The sequence below is a fragment of the Monodon monoceros genome, unplaced genomic scaffold (assembly GCF_005190385.1).
Source record: "Monodon monoceros isolate NGI ecotype Baffin Bay Population unplaced genomic scaffold, NGI_Narwhal_1 Super_Scaffold_12, whole genome shotgun sequence".
NCBI lineage: Eukaryota > Metazoa > Chordata > Mammalia > Artiodactyla > Monodontidae > Monodon > Monodon monoceros.
In genome coordinates, this window is record NW_021703768.1 from 108,980,543 (window position 1) to 109,005,110 (window position 24,568).

The 24,568-nt window shown below is 39.6% G+C and overlaps 1 protein-coding gene across 3 annotated transcripts in view; it reads left to right on the top strand.

The window, feature by feature from the left end:
- Positions 1-330: 330 nt before the first annotated feature.
- CDC42SE2 (CDC42 small effector 2) overlaps positions 331-24,568 on the top strand; it is a 112,713-nt gene continuing 88,475 nt past the window's right edge. For 2 of the 3 annotated variants that reach the window (XM_029219196.1, XM_029219197.1), the window contains exon 1: positions 350-420. The gene's annotated coding sequence lies outside the window, so the exon portion shown is untranslated. Of the gene's footprint in view, positions 421-24,568 lie in introns of all 3 variants that reach the window. The other variant, XM_029219198.1, reaches the window with a different exon arrangement.

Here is a 24,568-nt window from a genome sequence, read left to right on the forward strand (position 1 = left end):
AGAGTGGGGAGGGGCTCCCGAACGTTCCCACCCAGCCCCGATCGCCATCTTCCGGCGCGTTCTTTCCCGCGCGGACTCCAACCCCAGCTCTCTGCCCTCTTCTCGCCGGGGAAGGGGTTTCTAGCCCGCGGAGCTCGCGGGCAGTGCGCGTCCCTGAGGTGCGGAGCAGAGTCCACCCCCAAGGCAGGGTACGGGGCGGGGCCGGCGTGGCGGCAGCTGTGCGGCGGCGCGGCCCTCCCGCTGCTCCCGGAGCGCGCGCCGCCTCTTGCCCCGCCTGCGCGCGAGCCAGGGCGTGGAGGGAGGGGCCAGGAAGCGGCGAGCGCGCTGGGGAGCGCAGCTGCGGGCGTGGGGGGACAGCAGCCGCGGAGCCGGCCCCGAGAGCGGCCGCGGCAGGAGCGAGCGGCGGAGACAAAGGCTACGGTGAGTGCATCTCCCGCCGGGGTCGCGCTCCGGGCCTCCCACCTTGCTCTCGGGGCCCCTTGGGCGGGGGCCCGAAGCCCCTAACCCCCGCCACCTAGGGCTTCAGGGCGAGTGCGGCCCTGCCCTGCCCGCTGCGGACTGTGGGCTGAGCCTGCGGCTCCATTTTCAGGTCTGGGCGAGGTCCTCATGCGGACCCTGCCTTTGGTTTTTCTTCCATTCCTTCTGGAAAATGGTTACATACTCTATTCCGGATTCAAGACAGGCGGGCGGCTGAGAGAGCCAACCGCCCCTCCGTTGTAAAATGGAAATGAAGAGCCCCCTCCCCCCCTAACTTTGCAGGTCTGGAAGTCGGGGGGGTGGCGCGAGGGGCAGGCGGAGAGGGCCCGGGTCCTCCAGGTGAGTTTCGGAGGGGCGGGGACCGCCGGCTCGGGAGCCGGACTCTTGCCTGGGGCGTCCGGCGCGTTCCGCACGCGGGTCTCGCCGCGGTACTTTGGGCCCCGGAGAGAAAGCCCTGAGCACCTCGGAGGAGGAACTCGTCCTACTCTTACAGGTTGTTTTACCAGCGCTTGCTGCTTTAGTTGTGATTTTTGGTAACGGGTGTGGTAGTTAGCGGCTCGGTGATGCCGCATTAATAGGTGAAAAGGAGCCTCGATGGGCTGACTTAATGTGTACATGAAACAACACTGAGATTCCTCTTTAGCTGCTCTTATTTTGAGTGATAAGCTTTTGAAGGGGAATTTGATGCTAATGTTCAGTTTACAAAATTAACGTTTTGTTAAAGGGCCTGACGTATAGTAAGTAGATGCTCAATAAAATACTTGAATGAAAAAATGAATCTTGAAACGTCAGAGAAAGCTGATCTCATATCTAGTACAATTTAGGCACATACTCTCGATTCAAGTTAAAGAAAAAAATTGGCAAACACGTTATTTTGGCTTATATGCTTGTTTTTTGTTTTCATGCAACATACACATACTGTTGAAAAATCAGTTATTTTCAATATTAGGAGCATAGAAAATGCATTTGAAATTAATCATTTTGAGGAAAGTTGGTAGACATTTTGATGTTTCCTAAAAATCAACCATATTGATCTAATTTTCTTTTGAAAGATTGGAGAAGATAAAGAAGAGGTGCTTCTATTCTGTTTGGTTGAGACCCTGCTTTCCATTTCATGATGAATAAAGAAGTTTATGTGCTTTTGAGGGACTCTGGCATGGTCTTGAGTTGCTTTTTGAGCAAGGGGGAACTTTAAGGGAAAAAAGAAAGCTAATGTTGCAGTAATATAATTAAACCTCACCACTTACTCAGCACATATTCATTAAGCACCTATTAAATGCTGGCACCTGTGCTGGCTGCTGATTTCCTAGGGGCAAACAAAACCCACAATTATCTTTTTCTTAACCTGAGCGTGAAGTTCCTTCCTCATTATAGATGTTGCAAGGACAGACTGTCTTATACTCCTAGTGCCTATTTAAAATTGGGAAAGATGGCAGGTGAACAGCAGGAAGTGTAGATCCATAACAGTCTATTTAAAGGTTAATAAGTAACTTTATAGGGCTAAGATCATTGGGTTACATTTTCATATTGTCAGTTTAATAAAATCTGTTTTTTTAAATGAAGAGAGGAAGAAGTTTAGCAAACTAGTATTTTTATTCTCTCTCCCATATTAGATGTTTTTGGTACAGTGTATTTATTGAAAAGTAATGTACTTGTGGTTCTGTTTTCTGTAAATAATTTTTGCTGTACAACATGTTCTGTTGTTAAAAATCTCCTAAGAGAAACAGTGGATTCCTTTTCTATAAGAAGTGTTTTTAAATAAAGCACCTTTTCAGAAATTTTATTTTGACCTTTTATTCATCATTTACAAATAGAGTATTGACTTGATAGTACTGAGAAGTGAAGAACTGTTAGTAGTGATTTGTAGTTCTATATCTGAATTTTACCTCTAGTATTAAAACTGTGGTAAAACTGTTTTAGTAAACAGTAAAAGAGGATGATTTGTAGTATTGCACTTATTAATTCAACACAATTAAGGTTGTGTTGTCTGTTTTTATCTTACTTACATATGATAAAAAGTACTTATTTGAATTCTTCAGAAGTCCAAATTAATGCGCTCCAAAGTCAGTCTTGATCATTACAGAAAAATGTATTGATAGATTAATAATTTTTTTACAGATAACTTTTGAATATATAAATTTATTTTATTTATTTTTGGCTGCGTTGGGTCTTTGTTGCTGCTCACGGGCTTTCTCTAGTTGTGGCGAGTGGGGGCTGCTCTTCATTGCAGTGCGCGGGCTTCTCGTTGTCATGGCTTCTCGTTGCAGAGCACAGGCTCTCGGCACGCGGGCTTCAGTAGTTGTGGCACGCAGCCTCAGTAGTTGTGGCGCACAGGCTTAGTTGCTCCACGGCATGTGGGATCTTCCCAGACCAGGGCTTGAACCTGTGTCCCCTGCATTGGCAGGTGGATTCCTAACCACTGCGTCACCAGGGAAGCCCCTAACTTTTGAATTTAGGTGGACACTTTTGACCTGTTAACAGCTTATGCATTGTTGAAGATGATATGTGCATTCAAATAGAACTTTAAGATTTTTAGGGCTTCCTGGGTGGTGCAGTGGTTAAGAGTCTGCCTGCTGATTCAGGGCACGTGGGTTTGAGCCATGGTCCGGGAAGATCCCACATGCCGCGGAGCAACTAAGCCTGTGCACCACAACTACTAAGCCTGCACTCTAGAGCCCGGGAGCCACAACTACTGAGCCCACATGCCACAGCTACTGAAGCCTGCGCCCTAGAGACCGGGCTCCGCAGCAAAAGAAGCCGCTGCAATGAGAAGCCTGCGCACCACAACGAAGAGTAGCCCCCCCGCTCCTCGAAACTAGAGAAAGCCTGCGTGCAGCAACGAAGACCCAATACAGCCAAAGATAAATAAATAAAATAAAAATAAACTGCAAAATGTCATTAAAAAAAAAAAGATTTTTACACTTACTGGCTAATAGTTTTTTATGGTTCCTATGAAAAAGGAAAGTAATCCCTTAAATCTTAGTGGTAGAGAGTTGTGATAGTTTTTCTTTAAATATATATTTCTTGTAGGAAGAGTGACTTGATAGCGTACACCTGTGTGTTCCTTGTAGTCTGTTGTTGATGAGAAACCTAATAACAAATGTAATGGTGATGATTAGAACAGTGTAAGCCTTATGTTGAATAAAAAGTGCTTGGCATATTTTATTTGGGTAAGAATTTCATCAGGGTTTTTGATAGTCAACAGTGTCAACACATGTTAAAGTAATTTTTCCAAGAAATTAGAACCTGTAATGACTTTTTTTTTTTGTACTTTAAAAAAAATACCGTGTTTTCAAGGCATTATTCCTACCTTGGAGTAGTTCATAATGTTTTAAGGCTGAATAAATTCGAGGATCATTCTTCCATTTTATAATTGTTGGAATATTCGAAGTGTGTTTATACTTTCTTCATCAGGGTATGTGTGTTTATTGTTGGGGCTGGTTGTCTTTTTTTGTTGTAATATCCTTTAGAATAATTTAGAAAGCGTGACCTTTATCAGATGTAATTAATAAAGTGATTAAGAATGATACTGGTCTGACATATTGTAGCTGTGCCCATATTGTCTGTATAGATTGTGAAAGACTATTAATTAACATTTGTAAAATGCTTTAAACTGACTTCTCACATTTATTCAGTAAGATAGGTTTCTATTATGTTTTTATGTCCCAGTTATCTCTCTTTATCATGCAAGTGTTTAGATTTCTCATCTGCTTTAGGATGAGTCTGGGTTATTTTGTTAAGGCTTCCTAAGACTTTTCTCTCAGTTGCAAATGCATATTAGTTTTCATCTGTTTCAGTGTTCTTAATCTCAGTTCTCATGAAAGTAATATTTTAACATTTATTGAATGTTAAATGTTAATAAAGTTTTAGATCTGTCTTAGAGGGACACATGTACTTACCCTTAATAGTTAGGTGAAGGCATTTATTCTGATTTTTTTTCATACTACCTGGAAAAACTTGGAATTTAGCTTATTAATTATTAACTTTATGCATTCTGCCTCAGTTCAAAGCTTAAGTATACTTGAACCTTTCTATATACTAACAAATAATGAACAGAGGAAGACTTAGCTGAAACTGCTCTGGGACCCCATCCAAAGGGAGTTTTTGAACTGAAAGCCAAAAAATTTGGTAATGAGTTGTCTTTATCATGACACCATTAAATACCTGCAAACCTATTTTAGTCAAAATGAATTATAGTAAAACAAACTCCCTCTTTTTCCTAGAAAGCATTAGATAACTCCATGTTAAATTTAGGTGTGTTTGAAAATGACTGAATGATGAGCACTGTTTCCATTTTGTAGCTTACTCACTTAGAAATTCATGATAAGGCTTTTTTTAGTCTATTATAATTTATTAACAAATAAGTATTGATTTTAAATGTGTTTAAGCTTGTAATTCACAAAGTTAGAAAAATATGAAAACAATTCCAAGAAAAGGAGAAAACTAAGATTTCTTATTAAATCTTTAGGATTGAATTTTTGTAAGCATCTCGTACTAAACCAAAATCATTTTGTTTCATTCGACTTAATCTACTTTCACTTTTTTGCTCAATAAAGCAAAAATGAATTTTTTGTATATTCAGCATTGTGTATATTTAGCACCTAATAGATAGTGGGAGCCCATGGATATTTGTGGAACTGAAATGGATGGGATTTGATAAGGGTTTAAGCAGAAAACAGCTTTCTTTCTCTCAGTGTACCTTCAAAGCCTCCCTGTACATTGTCTTTCCCTGACTTTCCAGCTCTTAGGAAGACCAGATAACTTTTCTAGTTAATTTTAGGGGTAAAATGTCTTATGCTCATTTGTCAGTAATAGTCTTATTTTAGTCATTAGAAGGTGCAGTTCAGAATAATAATGTGTTCAAACTCTTACACAATATAGAACTTTTTTTTTTTGTAGTTCAGAACTGCTTCAGAGCAAGAAGCCTGCTTTGGAGGAAGAGTCCTGAGAGGCTTCTCTTTTTTACTTTGCCAGCTCCTCTTTAGTATGCTGTCAGATTCACCTGTCCAGGGTCCAGTTCAGTGGGGAAAGAGGATTGGGGGAAAAGGTATGGTTTTAATGTGGCTCCTCCTATTGTGATCTGGCAGCTGTGCCTTCTGAGTTGGACAGGTTGTTTAAAGCTGACTCTGGAGGAGTGCTGGAAATGGTTTTCTTGGGGATTCCATGTCTGGGAACCTCCAGCTATAATTCCTGTGATATAATTCTTCTTCTCCAGTCCCTTAGCCTTCTAGTTGCACTCATCTGCAGGCTCACTGTGCCTGGGAGAGGTTTTGCTTTACTCTTTAAGGTAGTTCTGTTACATTTAAACCAGACCTGCCTGTACTTTATTAAGATTATTTCACAGAACACAGTTTCAGGCGTTCCATTGGGGTTTCAGTTTCCTATCTTTCCAGTTCCTTCTGTCAGGCACCCCCACTTGAATTCTACTTCTGTGTCTGGGACCTGTTGTACAGTCTGTTGCTGCTACTCCCTTTTTTAGGGTCCCAACCCCTCCTTCCTCCATTTCCTCACTTGATTATTTATCCTGCTTTGAATCCATAGTCCACTGTTAAAATTTCTCCCTTTTATAAAGCCTCAGTTCTCTTTTAGCACCTCTCCCTTCATGTACTTACTTGGTAACCATCAACCCCCCGAATCCAGTTCTCCATCTAGTCCAGCCGATACCTGGCAGTTGAGCGTGAATTGAGGAAGACATACCTGTGCTGACCTGTTCTCCTTTCGTGTTGGCCAAGGAGGGTCCTTCGTGCTGTCCACAGTCCTTTAATCATAGTATCAATCAGTCCCTGGTTAAATCACTCTGCCAGTCCCCTAACTGACAATTTTACACCTCTCCTCAAACCTCTAGTGCCTCTTTTCTTCATTTTCTGCTGATGACCTTGTTTCCTGTATATTAAAAATGAAAGCAATCAGGAGAAAACTTTTGTATGTCTCCTCGCATCTGTACGCAGACTCTATGCATTTCCTACTGTGCTGTGACCATCACCTCTCTCACCCCTGGTTCTGTCCCCCTCCTGTCAGGGACTTTGCTTTGCCTCAGGATTCATCCCATTCTCCTGCCTGCCAATGAGCTGCCTCATCAGTGTTTCCCATTTGAATTGGATTATTCCTGTCAGCATATAGATATGCTGAAATATCTCCCATCTTTATTTTTTAAAATATTTATTTATTTATTGGCTGCATCAGGTCTTAGTTGTGGCGTGCGGGATCTTTTGTTGTGGCGCATGGGCTCATCATTGTGACATGCGGGCTTCTCTCTAGTTGTGGCGTGCGGGTTTTCTCTTCTTTAGTCGTGATGCGCAGGTTCCAGGGTGTGGGCTCTAGTGGGTGTAGTTTGTGGCAAGAGGGCTCTAGTTGAGGCGCACGAGCTCAGTAGTTGTGGTGCGTGGGCTTAGTTGCCCCCTGGCAGGTGGGATCTTAGTTCCCTGACCAGGAATTGAACCTGCATCCCCTGCATCGGAAGGTGGGTTCTTTACCATTGCACCACCAGGGAAGTCCCTCCCATCTTTGAAAACAAGCAAACCTATCCCAATAGCACATCTTTCTTCAGCTACTGTTCTTCAAGAGTTGTTATTTGTGGTCACCAGTACTCCCTCTCTGTCTTGGATCCACTGCAGTTGGGTTTTTTCCTCCTCCATGCTACATTAACCGCTCTTGTGAGACTGCTTACTAGTGACCTCCTTGGTGACAAATTCCCCAGCCAGTTCTCAATCCTAATCTCACTGGATGTAGCAGCAGAAGCATTTGAAGTGGTTGGTAATTTTCTTTTCTTTGAAACCTTTCTTTCCTTTGTTTCTGGGGCACTTCTGCTTATTTTCAGTTTCTTTTGCTGGTTCTTTTTTGTTGTCCCAACTTCTGAAAAATAAGACAGTGTCCTGAGCTCTATGTTTAGACCTCTTCTGTATTTATACATAGTCTCCTGTGATCTCATCCTATCCTCTAGCTAGAATTATCATATATTTCAAACTAAAAATGTTACCTCTCTCCTGGATCTCTTTCCTAACCTTCAGACTTATATATCTAGCTGCCTAGTCAACATTTTCAATTAGACATCCCAAATTTAACCTGTCAGCACTGAACTCCTCATCCTCCTTCCTCCTTCCTCCACCCCAGGGATGGTTCCCATTCCAGTTTGCCTCATTTTATTAAATGTCAACTCCATCTTTATTTCTCTGACTGTAACCTTATAGACACTCTTGATTCCTGTTTCTCACACAGTCACATGTAATTCAAAAAAATGTATCATGAAAGTATGTCTTTTATTTACCTTAAAATCTACTTTAAGAATAAATATGACCACAGCCTGCTGTCTTCAACTGCCCCCCCACCCCCCGCTGTGCAGCCATCCTCTCTTGCGTGTTGTTATTTTAGTCATCTCCTTTCTAGTCTCTGTCTTGCTTCTGCTCTTCTCTGTTCTCAACACAGCAACCAGGACAGTCGTTTTGAAATGAAAGTCTGATTATTTTACTCCTATGTTCAAAACTCTTTGGTGGTTTTTCGTATCATTTCGAGTAAATGCCAGAATATAACAGTGCCTACCAGGAGGCCTTCCATCATCTGTGTGGCTGGCCTCTCTGATTACATGTCCTACTCACTTCTCCTTGGCTTATCCCATACCAGGCATGTACCTTGTACCTGCTGGGTACAGTCTTGCTTTAATGTCCTTAGGGAAAGAGCTTTGTTGTTTTCACTTCAAAATCCCCAGTATTCTGCACATGGTGGGTGCTCACATTTGCCAAATGAATGTCTGCTTGTTATTCATGTCTTTGATAACAGCTTATGTGTATGTTTTTCTAACTAAAAGTATTTCAGTTAAAAGTATTTCACCTAAAACCATATAGTCCCATAAGAAGTAAAAACAAATTTAGATACAAGAGAAAATGGTAAGTTTGAGATCAATTTTTGTGTATAGAAAGTGAGAATACACAGAAAAATGGTAAAGGACAGCGGAGGTGAGAAAGGAATGAAGAGAGGTAAGGTAAATGGAATAAAGAAAAGGAAAGCCTGATTTGGAAGTAGGGTGCCACTTAAAAAAAATTTTTTTTTTGGTTTGCCCCACATTTCTCTTTAGGCTTTGTTTCTTGAATTCTAAGTCTTGTTGATTTACATGGGTGTAGACACTACAAGTTGGACTGCACTTACATTTTTTTTTATCAGGGGTATGGGTTCAAATGAGATTCAAAACCAAAACTTAATTGCTTTTCAATTGCCAAACTCCTTTCATTAAAGAAAAGCAGTTGGGCTTCCCTGGTGGCGCAGTGGTTGAGAGTCCGCCTGCCGATGCAGGGGACACGGGTTCGTGCCCTGGTCCGGGAAGATCCTGCATGCCGCGGAGCGGCTGGGCCCGTGAGCCATGGCCGCTGAGCCTGCGCGTCCGGAGCCTGTGCTCTGCAACGGGAGAGGCCACAACAGTGAGAGGCCCGCGTACCGCAAAAAAAAAAAGAAAAGCAGTTGCCATTACCAAGAAAGTAGTTTACCTGGTGATATTCTTAGCATTTCTTGTTTTTTTTGTAGAACGCTCAAACAGAAATCTGATAGTTTGAGGGAGGGATGTTCGGGGTACAAAAATTTGTTACTGTACCTTGTCCTTTCAGTACTGCACTGCCTGTTTATTCCCCCCTCAAAAGAGAGGGGGGCCTATATCAGCACAATTATTGTAGTTCTGTGGTAAAGTAGCAGGTAGCTACATTAATGTATACAAGTCTATTGAGTAATATTTATTGTATGCATATTTGTGCTATTAAATGAAAAAAATGGAATATATTTAAACTTAAGCTTAACTGGTATTTAGGTAGGAAATGCAAGTGCAAGAGAAATTAATAATATGTAGACTTTAAGTATTTCATTCTGCTGAGACAAGATATTTTTTTTTAATTTTTTTTCTGAGTTATAGGTCTCATTTCATGTTGGTTGAAAGATATCCTTTAATTATTGAAATAGGTGGCTTAGAAGTTCCTGAATGAATAATTTTTTATGTGCAAGCATAAATTATTCTCCATAAACCAGTCTAAACATTTCCCTGTTTTCTTTTTAAATGACATTTAAAATTTTTTTTTCTTTTTTCTTTTTTTTTTTTTTTGGCTGCGTCAGGTCTTAGTTGCAGCATGCGGGATCTTTCATTGTGGCTTGGGGTCTTCATTGTGGCAAGCAGGCTTCTCTCTAGTTGTGGCATGTGGATTTTTCTCTCTGTAGCTGTGGCGCAGGCTCCAGAGTGTGTGTGCTCGTGTAGGCACGCTGGCTCTCCCGTTGAGGTGTGCAAGCTCAGTAGTTGTGGCACGTGGGCTTAGTTGTCCCATGGCGTGTGGGATCTTAGTTCCCCAACCAGGGATCGAACCCGCATCCCCTGCGTTGGAAGGCGGATTCTTCACCACTGGACCACCAGGGAAGTCCCTTCCCTGTTTTTGTATAATATGTAGTAATTTATATCTTGATTGTCTTGTCTGATGGACTTTTATGTGTCCATATTAATTTTCACAATCACAGAGGTGTGGACATGTATGTATTTATCTTCACAGTTTTTGTAATATGCAAATATAAGTTAACGTATATGCTTGTTACTATAACTCCTAAACAATAACATTTATAAATCAGACTTGATATTTTATTTTTCTTTCACGTTAAAATATGAAATTAAAATATAGTTTTTAATATGAAAACTTACAGCTATTATAGTTTTTTTTTTTTTTTTTTTTTGCGGTACGTGGGCCTCTCACTGTTGTGGCCTCTCCCGTTGTGGAGCACAGGCTGCAGACGTGCAGGCTCAGTGGCCATGGCTCACGGGCCCAACCGTTCCACGGCATGCGGGATCCTCCTGGACCAGGGCATTAACCCGTGTCCCCTGCATTGGCAGGCGGACTCTCAACCACTGCGCCACCAGGGAAGCCCCTATTATAGCTTTTTAAAAGTTTACTTGCATACTGTGTAGTGTCGTTTCAGATGACATGCAAGCAAATGTTTTCCTACAGTATTGAATTTATCGTTCTACACTTTGTAGACTAATTAGGTCATCTTCATTAGAATTCGACATTGACCTACCTGAATTCATATGTTAGCATTTCACGTATGAAATAACCACCTTGGATTAATAAGATAATATTTCTGAATTGATGTGTGGTCCTGCCACTACACTTATTTCAGCTATATTCATAGTTTGAGGCCTATTATACTTACACTTCCTTAATTTCATAATGTTCTACATAGATTGTGAAGTAACCAGAGTGATTATATTGAGAAAAGTTAATAAAATTAATAGACTTTGACTTAAGTCTCATAAAGGGTCATTAAAATAATGCTTTAACATTCATTTAACATTTATCAGACTACTATATGAAATTGTTTCCAATCCATTCAGGGTAAAATACAAACTAAATCCACTCAAGTAAAATACAAACTATACTCATCCAGAAAATACAGTCTCACACTCTGTATACGATATGGCCCTGACAGCCTCTCAGGAGTATTTCATCTTTGCCTACTAAGTTCTAGCCACATTAGCATTCATTTTCTCAAACATGCCATGCTTGTTCTTGCCCTATTAAGGCTTTTACACTCGTTTCTTCTGTCTGAAATAGTCTTCCCCAGATCTTGGGAAGGTTGGCCTCTTATCTTTCAGATCTCAGCTTAAATATCGACTCATTTCTTTACCACTCAGTTTAAAATAGCCCCCGCCCCCCACTGCTGTTTTGCTTTCTTAACAGCGTAAGTAGGAAACTGGATAATTCGGGCGAAAGCTTGTTATAGAAAGGATGAGATCAGACTATTAGGTGGAACCAGTGGTGTGTTGGAGCTGGTGAACTGATTGTGTGCATCTCTCCAGCTCCACATTCAGTGATGGCATGTTGACAGCTTGAAACTGGCTACAATGGGACTGTTTACAACATGGGAATTGGCAAAAGCTACAAACCAGGGCCTTTTTCCCAGAGAGGTGGTGGTTAAATATTGATCACCAGACCACAGAGTGGGACCATATAAAATTGCTGCTTTTATAGATTAAAAAATGCTTGAATATTGGCAATTTCTTATGGTTTAACTTAGTGGAGTTACTTATTTCGGTTTAAAGATAATTTCTTCGTAGGAGTCAATAAAATTACCTCAGTGCTTTACCTTATTTTTCTAGATTGATTTAATATGTAAAGATTGTCTATTTATATGTTTGTATATTAATTGCTTAGCGATATACCGAATTTTTAACTAGTTCATTTCAAAGCAGACACATCTGCTTGAGACATCTTTAAGGGTGTTCTTGGCTCTGCAATTAAGTGCTAAGCCCATTGACAGATGTTCTTTTTCTGGTGAAGAAACCAGAGCTGATTCAATTTGAGTTATAAATTGTTAGATAATTTTTTAAAATATGCCTTTCAGAATGATTTACCTAGATACATGTGTGTTCAGTTTTTTCTTGGCTTTTCCTTTGGCCATTATCATCCTTTAAGTGTTTACTTATTATCTGATTATTTACTGGCTGCTCAGTGATTTCTTCTATGAATCAGTATCTCCAAATCAATGAAATGATTTGTCTTATTTCTCAAGTGTTAGTATCGTTAGTTTTTCCCTATGGGCTTCCCTATCCATGGTCACCTGGGCATTCCAAGCCATTTTCCACCCTTACACCTCAGTTTTAAAAACAGACATGAAGTTACTTCTTTCTTAGAAGCACTATTTTCCTATCTGAGGGAATTTATTGTTTAAAAACTGAACCTTGTTGGCTGAGGAGATTTCACTAACATTTCTTGAGCAACATTTGCATCATGTTAACTCTGAGTATGTGAATTTGAATTGGTAATATTGAATAAAATATGGCACACAGGTTTCTTTAACTCAGATTGTCCTGTGTCTTATGCACAAGCACTAAAAAATAAGTTGTGTTTAATGCAGAACATCAGAATACACATATAAACTAAAGAAAAAAAGCACTTCCATAATCCTAAGATAACCACTAGTAATTTTTGATGTGTACTTCCAGATAAATCAGTGAATATTTTTCCACAAAAGCAAGATCTTAGTACACATACTATTCTACAACATCTCACTTTACCAAATACTGTGATCATAAAAGCATTACTTTTTATTATTTCAGTTTGAAAGGATCTTACAAAGTGGAAATTTTGTTGATACACGGTAAAGCTGTAAGTAAAGTTGTGATTAAAAACAGTGGTGTTTATGGAGAGTAGAATGTGGAAAGTTACCTCGACAAGAATTAACTTCAGCAGTAATTTTTTTCTTAAGAACACTCTTACTATTGTACAATAGCCTGATTGTATTATACCCGCTAAGGAAAACAGTACATGATTCTATGTACAGTAGAATTATTTTAATAATAGCCCTAGAGTAAATTAGGGGGCTGTAGGTAAGTTCCTGTTTTTTGGTCTGCCCCAAGTCCTATTGATGCTTTAATATTAGAATAATTTTAAAAGAAAAATGTATTTTATTGAAGGGCTCCATCTATCTAAATTATGTTAGTTTTATTAGGTAATGCTGCCCTTTTTATATGAAGAGTGTGGGAGTTCTTGGAAAAAGAAAATTTTAGTGTAAGAATTCTTGTTTTAATATTTGAGTTGAATTTTGTTTCATGAATTTGAAAATCCTTGTGGAATTGTTACTGGTGTTTAGTATCCTTTGGAAATCAGTCCTAATCTTGTCAAGCAGATGTTTGGGTCTTAAAGTAGCAGTTTTTTAAGCTAATCAAGGGTCCTGTAACAGTTGTGTAATTTAACTGACTTTTCCTTAACCACAGTGGTATCCGTTACCTGGGGTAAACGATTTCTTGCTTTGTTTTTATTCTTGACCTTGTCCTGTTCTGTGTATTACTGCTTGCTCACCAGGTCCTGCAGTCATTATCTCTTAGGTAGGTAGCTAAAGTAGCCATTTCTGTTACCCCGCAGGGCTACTTCCTGGATGGTGCATATATTGCTGAAAACATTTCTCATGTGGTACAGGAGAATAAAAAGCAATGTAGTTGATGTGGCTTTTTTCTACTGAGAAATGATGCATTCGTTTGGCTAAAGTGGAGACTGGCAGTCAGCCCCTAAAAAATGTTTTTCACCGAGTGATCACATGTTTGTAAATGGATATGCAAGAGCTTCTGCTTGTTGGAAGGTGTAGTGAATCTTGATATAAATTCAAGAAAAGTGTTTAGAATTATTCCATACATCTTGCTCTTTAAAAAACTGGTATTTTTAAGAACAGTTTAATTTTACAGTGAATTTTTTTTTTTTTGCGATAAACGCGGGCCTCTCACCGTTGTGGCCTCTCCCATTGCGGAGCACAGGCTCCAGACGCGCAGGCTCAGTGGCCATGGCTCATGGGCCCAGCCGCTCTGCGGCATGTGGGATCTTCCCAGACCGGGGCACGAACCCGTGTCCCCTGCATCGGCAGGCGGACTCTCAACCACTGCGCCACCAGGGAAGCCCTACAGTGAATTTTTAAGCCTCCCATTTTTATATTTATTTTTTGAATAATGACTCTGTTTTTGTAAAAATGGTACATACACAGTAAAGAAGCTTAGAAACAGTCACATTGTAAATGGCAGAACTAGTATTCAGAGTTTTGTCTGACATTCAGAGTCAGTGAGCTTTGGAAGCACTGTGAAGTGGTAGAAAGAATGTGGACTTTAGAATTAGGTGCACCTTAGTTGATCCCTAATTTTGCTGTGTATCTGCTGTATGGCAGCATCTTACCTTGGTGACTTTTATTTTCTTCTTAGATTAACTGAGGGTAATAGGTTTGTTACGAAGCACACATTAAGTACTTGGCCTGTAGAAGGTGTTAATAACTGTTTTTCCTTTTTACTGTGCCATATGGTTTGAAAATATCTCTGCAAGTCATTTGGGACAATTAGCTTAAAAGTGAATTGCAGTCAGGCAACTGGAAATACATGTAACCCAGGTGGACTCATATTGTAGTGTCCTTTTTTTTTTTTAAAGATTTTTTTGATGTGGACCATTTCTTTTAAAAAATTAATATTTATTTTTGGCTGTGTTGGGTCTTTGTTTCTGTGCAAGGGCTTTCTCCAGTTGCAGCGAGCGGGGGCCACTCTTCATCGCGGTGCGCGGGCCTCTCACTGTCGCGGCCTCTCTTGTTGCGGAGCACAGGCTCCAGACGCGCGGGCTCAGTAGTTGTGACTCACGGGCCCAGTTGCTCCGCGGCACGTGGGATCCTCCCAGACCAGGGCTCCAACCCGCGTCCCCTGCCCCGGCAGGCAGATTCCCAGCCACTGCGCCACCAGGGAAGCCCTGTAATGTCCTTTTAATCTGCCTGTTTGAGGGGGAGAGTGGTTATTGCAGCTTTTTGAAAAAGTATTTTGACCTTAGGGAAAGCTTTAAAGTTCAAAGCTGAAGTAGAACTCAGGATGAGTTCATTACTGCTGACCAGAATGGTAAGAAAGTAATTTCTCTGTTTAATGAGAAATAGAAGCATTTGTGTGTAACAATTGCAGGCATAAAGATGTCTATTTTTAAAGGCTAACAGCTGACCAGTTGACCCTTTGCAAAAGAAAAATATGACTAGAATAGGGAAAAAGTGTTCAACTTTAATAATAATCAACAGCAAGCTTCTCTTATCAGATTTAAGATTTAGGAAATGGTGTTTTCACCTGAGTACAGCGACATAGGTACTAAATATCAATACGCTGCTGGAGAGAGTATAACTCTGTAGAATCCTTTGTGAAAGCAGTTTGGCATATATCAAAGAGTAGTATTTCTGCCTGCAAGAGTATTCCCTAAGGAAGTAACCTTCCCCCCCAACCCCCCACTTTTTTTTTTTTTGAGGGAGGATGTTATTTTCCTTTTTTTGTAACAGCTTTATTGAGATAGTGTGACTTGTAATAAGAAATACTTGGTTTTAGTCCCCGTTTCTGGCACAGAGCTCCCAAAACTTTTGGGATTTTATCAGTGAGGAGAGCAGTAAAGGTGTCTTTTGTTATGTTAATGAATGACTTTGGAAAGCTTGTACGGTTGGGGGCTGGTTGCCAGGAAACCAAAAGAGTGATTAGAGGGTTAGAACTTTCAGTCTCACCCCTCTGACCTGAAGAGGAAAGATGGGCTGGAGGTAGAAGCACCAACGCCATGATTTAATCAGTCAATTCCCATGTAATGAAGCCTCCACAAAAACCTAAAAAGATAGGGTTTGGAGAGCATCTTGGTTGGTGAACATGTGGAGGTGCTGGGTGAGTGGAGTGCTCAGAGCATGGAAACCCTGTGTCCCTTTCCCCATTACTTGCCCTGTGCATCACGTGACTGTTCTTGAATTACATCCTTTTATAAATAAACTAGTAGTCTAGTAAGTGAAATGTTTCTCAGAATTTTGTGAGTCGATCTGGCAAATTAATCGAACCTGAGAAGAGCTTCGTGGGACCCTCAGAAGCACAGGTGACAACCTGGGCTTATGACTGACTTCTGAAAGGGGTAGGGGAGAAGTCTTGTAGGACTGAGCCCTTAACTTATGGGATGTGATGTTATCTCTAGGTACATATTGTCAGAATTGAGTTGAATTATAAGATCCCCAGTTGGTGTTGGAGAATTACTTGGTGTTGGTGTGTTCTGCACATCACAGTTGGTGTCAGAATTGTAATTCATAAATCATAATTCACCTTTTTAAAGCATATAATCAGTTCTGTGCAAGCATCACCACTATTTAATTTTAGAATATTTTCATCATCCCCAAAAGAAATTAGCAGTCATTCCCCATTCCTCCTTTCCTCCCAGTGCCTGGCAACCACTAATCAGTTTTCTGTCTTTCTGGGTTTGCCTCATTTGGACATTTTATATAAATGAGATCATACAATATGTGGCCTTTTGTGAGTGGCTTTTTTCACTTAGCATAATGTTTCCAGGTTCATCTCTGTTGTACCATTTATCAGGACTTCATTTTCTGTTACGGCTGAATGTTATTCATTTGTCTGGATATATACCACATTTTGTTAATCCATTCATCAATTAATGGATATTTGGGTTGTTTCCACATTTTGGCTATTATGAATAATGGCGCCATGAACATTTATATACAACTTTGTGTCGATGTATGTTTTAATTTAGGTATATACTTAGGAGTAGAACTGCTGGGTTACAAGGTAACTTGATGTTTAACATTTTGAGGTATTGCTAAATTGTTTTCCAGAGTGATTGCACCATTTTACATTTCCACCAACAGTATAGGAAATACGTAGCCTTTTATAACTGGGTTCTTTCATTTAGTGTGTCAAGGTTCAGCCATGTTTTAACATGTGTAAGTACTCCTTCCTTGTTGTAGCTGAATAGTATTCCTTTGTATGGATTGACCGTGTTTCTTTTATCATGAAATAAAAGCTTTCTATCCAAAAATGTTCACTGAAGCATTATTTATATTGAAGAAAAATTGAAAATTACTTAATTTTTTAGTAAAGAGGAAGGGTTAAATTAAGTACATCTCATGTACTATCTATTAGTAATTTATTTTGGAGAGTTTCAGGGGGAAGTGATTGTCAGAGTGCTAAACTAGGTACAAGGTTGTACATGTACAGCTGTTATTCAGTGTATGTAGTTTTGGGAGATGGTGATTATCAAAATTTTTTAAAATTTCTATATTTTTCATACTTTTCACAAGCGTATATTTCTTTTATTATCAGAGTAAAAGAAACATTAGAAAAAATGACCATAGCTATAGCTGAGTATGTTAACTGATGTAAATTTATTCAGCCAAGAAAATCAATGTCATTCACTGTGAGGAATGTTACTGTTTTATGTTGAGCCAATAATTATGTTATAAATAGCATTTCAGACTACTGTTACAAGAACTTTTAATGCTTCATAATTACATCACATTTTTAATTCATAATTGTAGTGTGGAATAACTCTAATTCTTGTGAATTTTACTTCTAAAACGGAGAGGGGAAAGATAATTATAGGCACTGCATTAAAAATTATTTTCTGTTGGAGTATAGTTGATTCATATTGTGTTAGTTTCTGCTGTGCAGCAAAGTGAATCAGTTATACACATATCCACTCTTTTTTAGATTCTTTTCCTATATTGGTCATTACAGGGTATTGAGAAGAGTTCCCTGTGCTATACAGTAGGTCCTTATTAGTTATCCATTATATATATAGTAGTGTGTATATGTCAATCCCAATCTCCCAATTTATCCCCCACCCCCCACTTTCCCCCCAGGTAATCATAAGTTTGTTTTCTACATCTGTGACTCGATTTCCATTTTGTAAATAAGTTCATTTGTACCATTTTTTAAGATTCCACATACAAGCAGTATTATACGGTATTTGTCATTCTCTGACTTTAGTTCACTCATTATGACAATATCTGGGTTCATCCATGTTGCTGCAAATGACATTATTTCATTCTTTTTATGGCTGAGTAATATTCCATTGTGTATATGTACCACATCTTCTTTGTTCCTCTGTGAAAGGTCATTTAGGTTGCTTTCATTTCCTGGATATTGTAAATAGTGCTGCAAGGAACATTGGGGTGCGTGTGTCTTTTTGAATTATGGTTTTCTCTGGGTATATGCCCAGTAGTGGGATTGCTGAGTCGTATGGTAGTTCTATTTTTAGTTTTTTTAAGGAACCTCCGTACTGTTCTCCATAGTGGCTATATCAATTTATATTCCCACCAACAGTGCAAGAGGGTTCCCTTTTCTCCACACCCTCTCCAGCATTTGTTGTTAGTAGATTTTCTGATGATGCTCATTCTAACTCGTGTGAGGTGATACCTCATTGTAGTTTTGATTTGCATTTCTCTAATAATTAGTGACGTTGAGCAGCTTTTCATGTGCTTCTTGGCCATCTGTAAGTCTTCTTTGGAGAAATGTCTGTTTATGCCTTCTGTCCATTTTTGGATTGGGTTGTTTGTTTCTTTAATACTGAGCTGCATGAGCTGTTTATATATTTTGACGATCAATCCTTTGTAGGTTGATTCCTTTGCAAATATTTTCTCCCATTCTGAGGGTTGTCTTTTCGTCTTGTTTATGGTTTCCTTTGCTGTGCAAAAGCTTTGAAGTTTCATTAGGTCCCATTTGTTTATTTTTGTTTCTATTTCCATTTCTCTAGGAGGTGGATCAAAAAAGATCTTGCTGTGATTTATGTCAAAGAGTGTTCTTCCTATGTTTTCCTCTAAGAGTTTTATAGTGTCCGGTCTTACATTTAGGTCTCTAATCCATTTTGAGTTTATTTTGTGTATGGTGTTAGGGAGTGTTCTAATTTCATTCTTTCACATGTAGCTGTCCAGTTTTCCCAGCACCACTTATTGAAGAGACTGTCTTTTCTGCATTGTATATCCTTGCCTCCTTTGTCCTAGATTAGTTGACCATATGTGCGTGGGTTTATCTCTGGGCTTTCTATCTTGTTCCATTGATCTGTGTTTCTGTTTTTGTGCCAGTACCATATTGTCTTGATTACTGTAGCTTTGTAGTAGAGTCTGAAGTCAGGGAGTCTGATTCCTCCAGCTCTGTTTTTTTCCCTCAAGACTGCTTTGGCTATTCAGGGTCTTCTGTGTCTCCATACAAATTTTAAGATGATTTGTTCTAGTTCTGTAAAAAAATGACATTGGTAGTGTGATAGGGATTGCACTAAATCTGTAGATTGCTTTGGGGTAGTTTGATAGGGATTGCATTGAATCTGTAGATTGCTTTGGGTAGTACAGTCATTTTCACAACATTGATTCTTCCAATCCAAGAACATGGTATACCTCTCCATCTGTTGGTATCATCTTTAATTTCCTTCATCAGTGTCTTATAGTTTTCTGCATACAGGTCTTTTGTTTCCCTAGATAGGTTTATTCCTAGGTATTTTATTCTTTTTGTTGCAGTGATAAATGGGAGTGTTTCCATAATTTCTCTTTCAGATTTTTCATCATTACTGTATAGGAAAGCAAGAGATTTCTGTGCGTTAATTTTGTATCCTGCAACTTTACCAAATGCATTAGAATCAGCTCTAGTAGTTTTCTGGTGGCATTTTTAGGGTTCTCTATGTATAGTATCATGTCATCTGCAAACGGTGACAGTTTTACTTCTTTTCCAATTTGTATTCCTTTTATTTTTTTTTCTTCTTCTCTGATTGCCATGGCTAGGACTTCCAAAACTATGTTGAATAATATTGGTAAGAGTGGACATCCTTCTCTTGTTCCTGTTCTTAGAGAAAATGCTCTCAGTTTTTTATCATTGAGAATGATGTTTGCTGTGGGTGTTTTTATATGGCCTTTATTATGTTGAGGTAGGTTCCCTCTATGCCCACTTTCTGGAGAGTTATGTGTGTTGAATTTTGTTAAAAGCTTTTTCTGCATCTATTGAGATGATCATATGGTTTTTATTCTTCAATTTGTTGATATGGTGTATCACATTGATTGATTTGCGTATATAGAAGAATGCTTGAATCCCTTAGATAAATCCCACCTGATATTGGTGTATGATCCTTCTAATGTGTTGTTGGATTCTGTTTGCTAGTGTTTTGTTGAGGATTTTTGCATCTATATTCAGCAGTGATATTGGTCTGTAATTTTCTTTTTTTGTAGTATATTTGTCTGGTTTTGGTATCAGGGTGATGGTGGCCTCACAGAATGAGTTTGGGAGTGTTCCTTCCTCTGCAATTTTTTGGATGAGTGTGAGAAGGATGGGTGTTAGCTCTTCTCTAAATGTTTGAATTTACCTGTGAAGCCATCTGGTCTTGGACTTTTGTTTGTTGGAAGTTTTTTTTTTTTTTTTTGTAGTACGCGGGGTCTCACTGTTGTGGCCTCTCCTGTTGCGGAGCACAGGCTCCGGACGGGCAGGCTCAGCGGCCATGGCCCACGGGCCCAGCCGTTCCACGGCATGTGGTGTCCTCCCGGACCAGGGCACGAACCCGTGTCCCCTGCATCGGCAGGCGGACTCTCAACCCCTGCACCAATAGGGAAGCCCATGTTGGCAGATTTTTAAGCACAGTTTTAATTTCATTACTTACGATTGGTCTGTTCATATTTTCTGTTTCTTCCTGGTTCAGTCTTGGAAGGTGATACCTTTCTAAGAATTTGTCCATTTCTTCCAGGTTGTCCATTTTATTGGCATAGAGTTGCCTGTAGTAGTCTCTTAGGATGGTTTGTATTTCTGCAGTGTCTGGTGTAACTTCTCCTTTTTCATTTCCAATTTTATTGATTTGAGTCCTCTCCCTCTTTTTCTTGATGAGTCTGGCTAATGTTTTATCAATTTTGTTTATCTTCTCAAAGAACCAGCTTTTAGTTTTATTGATCTTTGCTATTGTTTTCTTTGTTTCTATTTCATTTATTTCTGCTCTGATCTTTATGATTTCTTTCCTTCTGCTAATTTTGGTTTTTGTTTGTTCTTCTTTCTCTAATTCCTTTAGGTATAAGGTTAGATTGTTTGAGATTTTTCTTGTTTCTTGAGGTAGGCTTGTATAGCTATAAACTTCCCTCTTAGAACTGCTTTTGCTGAATTCCATAGGTTTTGGACCTTCTTGTTTTCATTGTCATTTGTTTCTAGGTATTTTTTGATTTCCTCTTTGATTTCTTCAGTGATCTCTTGGTTATTTCGTAATGTATTGTTTAGCCTCCATGTGTTTGTGTTTTTTACGTTTTTTTTCCCTGCAGTTCATTTCTAATCTCATAGTGTTGTGGTCAGAAAAAATGCTTGATATGATTTTAATTTTCTTAAATTTACTGCAGCTTGATTTGTCACCCAAGATACGATCTATCCTGGAGAATGTTCCGTTTGCACTTGAGAAGAAAGTGTAATCCGATGTTTTTGGATGGAACGTCCTATAAATATCAACTAAATCTGTCTGGTCTGTTGTGTCATTTTAAGCTTTTGTTTCCTTATTTATTTTCATTTTGGAGGATCTGTCCATTGGTGTAAGTGAGGTGTTAAAGTCCCCCACTATTATCGTGTTACTGTCGATTTTCTCTTTTATAGCTGTTAGCAGTTGCCTTATGTATTTAGGTGCTCCTATGTTGGGTGCATATATATTTATAATTGTTATATCTTCTTCTTGGATTGATCCCTTGATCATTGTGTAGTGTCCTCCCTTGTCTCTTTTAACATTCTTTATTTTAAAGTCTATTTTATCTGATATGAGTATAGCTACTCCAGCTTTCTTTTGATTTCCATTTGCACGGAATATCTTTTTCCATCCACTCACTTTCAGTGTGTATGTGTCCCTAGGTGTGAAGTGGATTTCTTGTAGATAGCATATATATGGATCTTGTTTTTGTATCCATTCAGCGAGCCTGTGTCTTTTGGTTGGAACACTTAATCCATTCACAGTTAAGGTAATTATCGATATGTGTGTTCCTATTACCGTTTTCTTAATTGTTATGGGTTTGTTTTTGTTGGTCCTTTTCTTCTCTTGTGTTTCCTATTTGGAGAAGTTCTTTTAGCATTTGTTGTAGAGCTGGTTTGGTGGTGCTGTATTCTCTTAGCTTTTGCTTGTCTGTAAAGCTTTTGATTTCTCCATCGAATCTGAATGAGATCCTTGCAGGGTAGAGTAATCTTGGTTGTAGGTTCTTCCCTTTCATCACTTTAAATATATCGGGCCACTCCCTTCTGCCTTGTAGAGATTCTGCTGAGAAATCATCTGTTAACCTTATGGGAGTTCCCTTGTATGTTATTTGTCATTTTTCCCTTGTTGCTTTCAATAATTTTTCTTTGTGTTTATTTTTGTCAGTTTGATTACCTTGTGTCTCGACTTGTTTCTCCTTGGGTTTCTCCTGCCTGGGACTCTGCACTTCCTGGACTTTGGTGGCTATTTCCTTTCCCATGTTAGGTAAGTTTTGACTGCAATCTATTCACATATTTTCTCAGGTCCTTTTTCTCTCTCTTCTCCTTCTGGGACCCCTGTAATATGAATGTTGTTGCATTTAACGTTGTCCCAGAGGTCTGTTAGCCTGTCTTCATTTCTTTTCATTCTTTATTCTGTTCCGCGGCAGTGAATTCCATCATTCTGTCTTCCAGGTCACTTATCCACTCTTCTGCCTGAGTTATTCTGCTGTTGATTCCTTCTAGTGTAGTTTTCATTTCAGTTATTGTTCATCTCTGTGTTTTTTTTTTTATAAATTTATTTATTTATTTTTGGCTGTGTTGGGTCTTTGTTGCTGAGTGCGGGCTTTCTCTAGTTGTGGCGAGTGGGGGCTGTTCTTCGTTGTGGTGCATGGGCTTCTCACTGCGGTGGCTTCTCTTTGTTGTGGAGTACGGGCTCTAGGCGCGCAGGCTTCAGTAGTTGTGTCATGAGGGCTCAGTCATTGTGGCTCATGGGCTCTAGACCTCAGGCTCAGTAGTTGTGGTACACAGGCTTAGTTGCTCTGCAGCATGTGGGATCTTCCCAGACTAGGGCTTCAACCCATGTCCCCTGAGTTGGCAGGCGGGTTCTTAAGCACTGCCCCACCAGGGAAGTCCCCATCTCCGTTTGTTTGTTCTTTTATTCTTCTAGATCTTTGTTAAACGTTTCTTGCATCTTCTTGATCTTTACATCCATTCTTTTTCTGAGGTCCTGGATCATCTTCACTGTCATTATTCTGAATTCTTTTTCTGGAAGGTTGCCTGTCTCCACTTCATTTAGTTGTTTTTCTGGGGTTTTATCTTGTTCCTTCATCTGGTACATAGTTCTCTGCCTTTTCATCTTGTCTGTCTGTGAATGTGGTTCTTGTTCCACAGGCTGCAGGGTTGTAGTTCTTCTTCTGCTGTCTGTTCTCTATTTTTAGTCTTTTAAGGAACCTCCATACTGTTCTCCATAGTGGCTATACTAATTTACATTCCCACCAGCAGTGTAGGAGGGTTCCCTTTTCTCCATACCCTCTCCAGCACTTGTTGTTTGTAGATATTTTGATGAGGGCCATTCTGACCCGTGTGAGATGGTACCTCATTGTAGTTTTAATTTGCATTACTTTAATAATTAGTGATGTTAAGCATCTTTTCATGTACTTCTTGGCCATCTGTGTGTTTTCTTTGGAGGAATGTCTATTTAGATCTTCTGCCGTTTTTTTTGTGTGTTTATTTTCAGAGCTTTTCCTGCATCCCATCCTTCTTCTTTTTTTAAAAATATTTTTTGGAGTATAATTGCTTTACAATGTTGTGTTAGTTTCTGTTGTACAGCACAATGAATCAGTATAAGTATACATATATCCCCATATCCTCTCTGTTTTTCTTTTTAGAAATTTATTTATTTATTTACTTATGGCTGTGTTGGGTCTTTGTTGCTGTGCGCGGGCTTTCTCTGGTTGCAGTGAGCAGGGGCCTCTCTTCGCTGCGGTGTGCGGGCTTTTCGTTGCGGTAGCTTCTCTTGTTGTGGAGCACGGGCTCTAGGTGCACGGGCTTCAGTGGTTATGGCATGTGGGCTTAGTAGTTGCAGCTCACGGGCTCTAGAGCATAGGCGCAGTAGTTGTGGCGCATGGGCTTAGTTGCTCTGTGGCATGTGGGATCTTCCTGGACCAGGGCTTGAACCCATGTCCCCTGCATTGGCAGGTGGATTCTTAACCACTGCGCCACCAGGGAAGTCGCCCCCTCCCTCTTGAGCCTTCCTCCCATCCTCCTTATCCCACCCCTCTAGGTGGTCACAAAGCACTGAGTTGATCTCCCTGTGCTATGCAGCAACTTCCCACTAGCCATCCATTTTACATCTGGTAGTTATGTATGTGAATGCTACTCTCTTAGTTCGTCCCAACTTCCCTTTCCCCCACTGTTTTCTCAAGTCTGTGGTCTACATCTGCATCTTTATTCCTGCCTTCCCATTAGGTATATCAGTACTGTTTTTTTAGTTTCCATATGTTTGTGTTATTGTACGGTATTTGTTTTTCTGTTTCTGACTCACTTCACTTTGTATGACAGACTCTAGGTCCATCCACCTCACTGCAAATAACTCAATTTTGTTGCTTTTTATGGTTGAGTAATATTCCGTTACATGTATGTGCCACATCTTCTTTATGCAGTTATCTATGGACATTTCTGCATGTTTTTTCATTGGGTTGTTTGTTTTTTTCATATTGAGCTGCATGAGCTTTTTGTATCTTTTGGAGATTAATCCCTTATTGGTTACTTCATTTGCAAATATTTTCTCCCATTCTGTGGGTTGTCTTTTTGTTTTGTTTATGGTTTCCTTTGCTGTGTAAAAGCTTTAAAGTTTAATTAGGTCCC